Here is an 8,898-nt window from a genome sequence, read left to right as displayed (position 1 = left end):
ACTCAAAATTTTTGCTGTATTTAGTGTATTCTAGCATCCTGAAGATGATTCCAGCATTAATTTCATTGTGCTTATGCTCATTTTTAAGATTTTGACATTTTCATCTAAAGTGCACAATCAGGCTGAAAACGCATTTAAAGCAATAAAAAGTTCATTTTGGCTCACACACCTAAAATAAACGTTGTAGACTCAAAATTTTTAGTGTATTTAGTGTATTCTAGCCTCCTGAAGATGATTCCAGCATTAATTTCATTGTGCTTATGCTCATTTTGAAGATTTTGACATTTTCACCTTAAGTGTACAATGAGGGGCTGAAAACGCCTTTAAAGCAATAAAAAGTTCATTTTGGCTCTCACACCTAAACTAAACTTTGTAGACTCAAAATTTTTGCTGTATTTAGTGTATTCTAGCATCCTGAAGATGATTCCAGCATTAATTTCATTGTGCTTATGCAAATTTTTAAGATTTTGACATTTTCACCTAAAGTGCACAATCAGGCTAAAAACGCATTTAAAGCAATAAAAAGTTCATTTTGGCTCTCACACCTAAACTAAACGTTGTAGACTCAAAATTTTTGCTGTATTTAGTGTATTCTAGCATCCTGAAGATGATTCCAGCATTAATTTCATTGTGCTTATTCCCCTTTTTGAAGATTTTGACAATTTCACCTTAAGTGTACAATGAGGGGCTGAAAACGCGTTTATAGCAATAAAAAGTTCATTTTGGCTCTCACACCTAAACTAAACGTTGTAAACTCAAAATTTTTGCTGTATTTAGTGTATTCTAGCATCCTGAAGATGATTCCAGCATTAATTTCACTGTGCTTATGCTCATTTTGAAGATTTTGACATTTTCACCTAAAGTGCACAATCAGGCTAAAAACGCATTTAAAGCAATAAAAAGTTCATTTTGGCTCACACACCTAAAATAAACGTTGAAGACTCAAATTTTTTGCTGTATTTTAGTGTATTCTAGCATCCTGAAGATGATTCCAGCATTAATTTCATTGTGCTTATGCTCATTTTGAAGATTTTGACATTTTCACCTTACGTGTACAATCAGGGGCTGAAAACGCGTTTAAAGCAATAAAAAGTTCATTTTGGCTCTCACACCTAAACTAAACGTTGTAGACTCAAAATTTTTGCTGTATTTAGTGTATTCTAGCATCCTGAAGATGATTCCAGCATTAATTTCATTGTGCTTATGCCCATTTTGAAGATTTTGACATTTTCACCTTAAGTGTACAATCAGGGGCTGAAAACGCGTTTAAAGCAATAAAAAGTTCATTTTGGCTCTCACACCTAAACTAAACGTTGTAGACTCAAAATTTTTGCTGTATTTAGTGTATTCTAGCATCCTGAAGATGATTCCAGCATTAATTTCACTGTCCTTATGCTCATTTTGAAGATTTTGACATTTTCACCTAAAGTGCACAATCAGGCTGAAAACGCATTTAAAGCCATAAAAAGTTCATTTTGGCTCTCACACCTAAACTAAACGTTGTAGACTCAAAATTTTTGCTGTATTTAGTGTATTCTAGCATCCTGAAGTTGATTCGAGCATTAATTTCATTGTACTTATGCTCATTTTTAAGATTTTGACATTTTCACCTAAAGTGCACAATCAGGCTGAAAACGCATTCAAAGCCATAAAAAGTTCATTTTGGCTCTCACACCTAAACTAAACGTTGTAGACTCAAAATTTTTGCTGTATTTAGTGTATTCTAGCATCCTGAAGATGATTCCAGCATTAATTTCATTGTGCTTATGCCCATTTTGAAGATTTTGACATTTTCACCTTAAGTGTACAATCAGGGGCTGAAAACGCGTTTAAAGCAATAAAAAGTTCATTTTGGCTCTCACACTTAAACTAAACGTTGTAGACTCAAAATTTTTGCTGTATTTAGTGTATTCTAGCATCCTGAAGATGATTCCAGCATTAATTTCATTGTGCTTATGCTCATTTTTAAGATTTTGACATTTTCACCTAAAGTGCACAATCAGGCTAAAAACGCATTTAAAGCAATAAAAAGTTCATTTTGGCTCACACACCTAAAATAAACGTTGAAGACTCAAATTTTTTGCTGTATTTTAGTGTATTCTAGCATCCTGAAGATGATTCCAGCATTAATTTCATTGTGCTTATGCTCATTTTGAAGATTTTGACATTTTCACCTTACGTGTACAATCAGGGGCTGAAAACGCGTTTAAAGCAATAAAAAGTTCATTTTGGCTCTCACACCTAAACTAAACGTTGTAGACTCAAAATTTTTGCTGTATTTAGTGTATTCTAGCATCCTGAAGATGATTCCAGCATTAATTTCATTGTGCTTATGCCCATTTTGAAGATTTTGACATTTTCACCTTAAGTGTACAATCAGGGGCTGAAAACGCGTTTAAAGCAATAAAAAGTTCATTTTGGCTCTCACACCTAAACTAAACGTTGTAGACTCAAAATTTTTGCTGTATTTAGTGTATTCTAGCATCCTGAAGATGATTCCAGCATTAATTTCACTGTCCTTATGCTCATTTTGAAGATTTTGACATTTTCACCTAAAGTGCACAATCAGGCTGAAAACGCATTTAAAGCCATAAAAAGTTCATTTTGGCTCTCACACCTAAACTAAACGTTGTAGACTCAAAATTTTTGCTGTATTTAGTGTATTCTAGCATCCTGAAGTTGATTCGAGCATTAATTTCATTGTACTTATGCTCATTTTTAAGATTTTGACATTTTCACCTAAAGTGCACAATCAGGCTGAAAACGCATTCAAAGCCATAAAAAGTTCATTTTGGCTCTCACACCTAAACTAAACGTTGTAGACTCAAAATTTTTGCTGTATTTAGTGTATTCTAGCATCCTGAAGATGATTCCAGCATTAATTTCATTGTGCTTATGCCCATTTTGAAGATTTTGACATTTTCACCTTAAGTGTACAATCAGGGGCTGAAAACGCGTTTAAAGCAATAAAAAGTTCATTTTGGCTCTCACACTTAAACTAAACGTTGTAGACTCAAAATTTTTGCTGTATTTAGTGTATTCTAGCATCCTGAAGATGATTCCAGCATTAATTTCATTGTGCTTATGCTCATTTTTAAGATTTTGACATTTTCACCTAAAGTGCACAATCAGGCTGAAAACGCATTTAAAGCAATAAAAAGTTCATTTTGGCTCTCACACCTAAACTAAACGTTGTAGACTCAAAATTTTTGCTGTATTTAGTGTATTCTAGCATCCTGAAGATGATTCCAGCATTAATTTCATTGTGCTTATTCCCCTTTTTGAAGATTTTGACAATTTCACCTTAAGTGTACAATGAGGGGCTGAAAACGCGTTTATAGCAATAAAAAGTTCATTTTGGCTCTCACACCTAAACTAAACGTTGTAGACTCAAAATTTTTGCTGTATTTAGTGTATTCTAGCATCCTGAAGATGATTCCAGCATTAATTTCACTGTGCTTATGCTCATTTTGAAGATTTTGACATTTTCACCTAAAGTGCACAATCAGGCTAAAAACGCATTTAAAGCCATAAAAAGTTCATTTTGGCTCTCACACCTAAACTAAACGTTGTAGACTCAAAATTTTTGCTGTATTTAGTGTATTCTAGCATCCTGAAGATGATTCCAGCATTAATTTCATTGTGCTTATGCTCATTTTTAAGATTTTGACATTTTCATCTAAAGTGCACAATCAGGCTGAAAACGCATTTAAAGCAATAAAAAGTTCATTTTGGCTCACACACCTAAAATAAACGTTGTAGACTCAAAATTTTTAGTGTATTTAGTGTATTCTAGCCTCCTGAAGATGATTCCAGCATTAATTTCATTGTGCTTATGCTCATTTTGAAGATTTTGACATTTTCACCTTAAGTGTACAATGAGGGGCTGAAAACGCCTTTAAAGCAATAAAAAGTTCATTTTGGCTCTCACACCTAAACTAAACTTTGTAGACTCAAAATTTTTGCTGTATTTAGTGTATTCTAGCATCCTGAAGATGATTCCAGCATTAATTTCATTGTGCTTATGCAAATTTTTAAGATTTTGACATTTTCACCTAAAGTGCACAATCAGGCTAAAAACGCATTTAAAGCAATAAAAAGTTCATTTTGGCTCTCACACCTAAACTAAACGTTGTAGACTCAAAATTTTTGCTGTATTTAGTGTATTCTAGCATCCTGAAGATGATTCCAGCATTAATTTCATTGTGCTTATTCCCCTTTTTGAAGATTTTGACAATTTCACCTTAAGTGTACAATGAGGGGCTGAAAACGCGTTTATAGCAATAAAAAGTTCATTTTGGCTCTCACACCTAAACTAAACGTTGTAAACTCAAAATTTTTGCTGTATTTAGTGTATTCTAGCATCCTGAAGATGATTCCAGCATTAATTTCACTGTGCTTATGCTCATTTTGAAGATTTTGACATTTTCACCTAAAGTGCACAATCAGGCTAAAAACGCATTTAAAGCAATAAAAAGTTCATTTTGGCTCACACACCTAAAATAAACGTTGAAGACTCAAATTTTTTGCTGTATTTTAGTGTATTCTAGCATCCTGAAGATGATTCCAGCATTAATTTCATTGTGCTTATGCTCATTTTGAAGATTTTGACATTTTCACCTTACGTGTACAATCAGGGGCTGAAAACGCGTTTAAAGCAATAAAAAGTTCATTTTGGCTCTCACACCTAAACTAAACGTTGTAGACTCAAAATTTTTGCTGTATTTAGTGTATTCTAGCATCCTGAAGATGATTCCAGCATTAATTTCATTGTGCTTATGCCCATTTTGAAGATTTTGACATTTTCACCTTAAGTGTACAATCAGGGGCTGAAAACGCGTTTAAAGCAATAAAAAGTTCATTTTGGCTCTCACACCTAAACTAAACGTTGTAGACTCAAAATTTTTGCTGTATTTAGTGTATTCTAGCATCCTGAAGATGATTCCAGCATTAATTTCACTGTCCTTATGCTCATTTTGAAGATTTTGACATTTTCACCTAAAGTGCACAATCAGGCTGAAAACGCATTTAAAGCCATAAAAAGTTCATTTTGGCTCTCACACCTAAACTAAACGTTGTAGACTCAAAATTTTTGCTGTATTTAGTGTATTCTAGCATCCTGAAGTTGATTCGAGCATTAATTTCATTGTACTTATGCTCATTTTTAAGATTTTGACATTTTCACCTAAAGTGCACAATCAGGCTGAAAACGCATTCAAAGCCATAAAAAGTTCATTTTGGCTCTCACACCTAAACTAAACGTTGTAGACTCAAAATTTTTGCTGTATTTAGTGTATTCTAGCATCCTGAAGATGATTCCAGCATTAATTTCATTGTGCTTATGCCCATTTTGAAGATTTTGACATTTTCACCTTAAGTGTACAATCAGGGGCTGAAAACGCGTTTAAAGCAATAAAAAGTTCATTTTGGCTCTCACACTTAAACTAAACGTTGTAGACTCAAAATTTTTGCTGTATTTAGTGTATTCTAGCATCCTGAAGATGATTCCAGCATTAATTTCATTGTGCTTATGCTCATTTTTAAGATTTTGACATTTTCACCTAAAGTGCACAATCAGGCTAAAAACGCATTTAAAGCAATAAAAAGTTCATTTTGGCTCACACACCTAAAATAAACGTTGAAGACTCAAATTTTTTGCTGTATTTTAGTGTATTCTAGCATCCTGAAGATGATTCCAGCATTAATTTCATTGTGCTTATGCTCATTTTGAAGATTTTGACATTTTCACCTTACGTGTACAATCAGGGGCTGAAAACGCGTTTAAAGCAATAAAAAGTTCATTTTGGCTCTCACACCTAAACTAAACGTTGTAGACTCAAAATTTTTGCTGTATTTAGTGTATTCTAGCATCCTGAAGATGATTCCAGCATTAATTTCATTGTGCTTATGCCCATTTTGAAGATTTTGACATTTTCACCTTAAGTGTACAATCAGGGGCTGAAAACGCGTTTAAAGCAATAAAAAGTTCATTTTGGCTCTCACACCTAAACTAAACGTTGTAGACTCAAAATTTTTGCTGTATTTAGTGTATTCTAGCATCCTGAAGATGATTCCAGCATTAATTTCACTGTCCTTATGCTCATTTTGAAGATTTTGACATTTTCACCTAAAGTGCACAATCAGGCTGAAAACGCATTTAAAGCCATAAAAAGTTCATTTTGGCTCTCACACCTAAACTAAACGTTGTAGACTCAAAATTTTTGCTGTATTTAGTGTATTCTAGCATCCTGAAGTTGATTCGAGCATTAATTTCATTGTACTTATGCTCATTTTTAAGATTTTGACATTTTCACCTAAAGTGCACAATCAGGCTGAAAACGCATTCAAAGCCATAAAAAGTTCATTTTGGCTCTCACACCTAAACTAAACGTTGTAGACTCAAAATTTTTGCTGTATTTAGTGTATTCTAGCATCCTGAAGATGATTCCAGCATTAATTTCATTGTGCTTATGCCCATTTTGAAGATTTTGACATTTTCACCTTAAGTGTACAATCAGGGGCTGAAAACGCGTTTAAAGCAATAAAAAGTTCATTTTGGCTCTCACACTTAAACTAAACGTTGTAGACTCAAAATTTTTGCTGTATTTAGTGTATTCTAGCATCCTGAAGATGATTCCAGCATTAATTTCATTGTGCTTATGCTCATTTTTAAGATTTTGACATTTTCACCTAAAGTGCACAATCAGGCTGAAAACGCATTTAAAGCAATAAAAAGTTCATTTTGGCTCTCACACCTAAACTAAACGTTGTAGACTCAAAATTTTTGCTGTATTTAGTGTATTCTAGCATCCTGAAGATGATTCCAGCATTAATTTCATTGTGCTTATTCCCCTTTTTGAAGATTTTGACAATTTCACCTTAAGTGTACAATGAGGGGCTGAAAACGCGTTTATAGCAATAAAAAGTTCATTTTGGCTCTCACACCTAAACTAAACGTTGTAGACTCAAAATTTTTGCTGTATTTAGTGTATTCTAGCATCCTGAAGATGATTCCAGCATTAATTTCACTGTGCTTATGCTCATTTTGAAGATTTTGACATTTTCACCTAAAGTGCACAATCAGGCTAAAAACGCATTTAAAGCAATAAAAAGTTCATTTTGGCTCACACACCTAAAATAAACGTTGAAGACTCAAATTTTTTGCTGTATTTTAGTGTATTCTAGCATCCTGAAGATGATTCCAGCATTAATTTCATTGTGCTTATGCTCATTTTGAAGATTTTGACATTTTCACCTTACGTGTACAATCAGGGGCTGAAAACGCGTTTAAAGCAATAAAAAGTTCATTTTGGCTCTCACACCTAAACTAAACGTTGTAGACTCAAAATTTTTGCTGTATTTAGTGTATTCTAGCATCCTGAAGATGATTCCAGCATTAATTTCATTGTGCTTATGCCCATTTTGAAGATTTTGACATTTTCACCTTAAGTGTACAATCAGGGGCTGAAAACGTGTTTAAAGCAATAAAAAGTTCATTTTGGCTCTCACACCTAAACTAAACGTTGTAGACTCAAAATTTTTGCTGTATTTAGTGTATTCTAGCATCCTGAAGATGATTCCAGCATTAATTTCACTGTCCTTATGCTCATTTTGAAGATTTTGACATTTTCACCTAAAGTGCACAATCAGGCTGAAAACGCATTTAAAGCCATAAAAAGTTCATTTTGGCTCTCACACCTAAACTAAACGTTGTAGACTCAAAATTTTTGCTGTATTTAGTGTATTCTAGCATCCTGAAGTTGATTCGAGCATTAATTTCATTGTACTTATGCTCATTTTTAAGATTTTGACATTTTCACCTAAAGTGCACAATCAGGCTGAAAACGCATTCAAAGCCATAAAAAGTTCATTTTGGCTCTCACACCTAAACTAAACGTTGTAGACTCAAAATTTTTGCTGTATTTAGTGTATTCTAGCATCCTGAAGATGATTCCAGCATTAATTTCATTGTGCTTATGCCCATTTTGAAGATTTTGACATTTTCACCTTAAGTGTACAATCAGGGGCTGAAAACGCGTTTAAAGCAATAAAAAGTTCATTTTGGCTCTCACACTTAAACTAAACGTTGTAGACTCAAAATTTTTGCTGTATTTAGTGTATTCTAGCATCCTGAAGATGATTCCAGCATTAATTTCATTGTGCTTATGCTCATTTTTAAGATTTTGACATTTTCACCTAAAGTGCACAATCAGGCTGAAAACGCATTTAAAGCAATAAAAAGTTCATTTTGGCTCACACACCTAAAATAAACGTTGTAGACTCAAAATTTTTAGTGTATTTAGTGTATTCTAGCCTCCTGAAGATGATTCCAGCATTAATTTCATTGTGCTTATGCTCATTTTGAAGATTTTGACATTTTCACCTTAAGTGTACAATGAGGGGCTGAAAACTCCTTTAAAGCAATAAAAAGTTCATTTTGGCTCTCACACCTAAACTAAACGTTGTAGACTCAAAATTTTTGCTGTATTTAGTGTATTCTAGCATCCTGAAGATGATTCCAGCATTAATTTCATTGTGCTTATGCTCATTTTGAAGATTTTGACATTTTCACCTAAAGTGCACAATCAGGCTAAAAACGCATTTAAAGCAATAAAAAGTTCATTTTGGCTCTCACACCTAAACTAAACGTTGTAGACTCAAAATTTTTGCTGTATTTAGTGTATTCTAGCATCCTGAAGATGATTCCAGCATTAATTTCATTGTGCTTATGCTCATTTTTAAGATTTTGACATTTTCACCTTAAGTTTACAATCAGGGGCTGAAAACGCGTTTAAAGCAATAAAAAGTTCATTTTGGCTCTCGCACCTAAACTAAACGTTTTAGACTCAAAATTTTTGCTGTATTTAGTTTATTCTAGCATCCTGAAGATGATTCCAG

This window comes from Vanacampus margaritifer, unplaced genomic scaffold (assembly GCF_051991255.1).
Source record: "Vanacampus margaritifer isolate UIUO_Vmar unplaced genomic scaffold, RoL_Vmar_1.0 HiC_scaffold_21, whole genome shotgun sequence".
Classification (NCBI taxonomy): Eukaryota; Metazoa; Chordata; class Actinopteri; order Syngnathiformes; family Syngnathidae; genus Vanacampus; species Vanacampus margaritifer.
Note: the sequence above shows the minus strand (reverse complement) of the source record.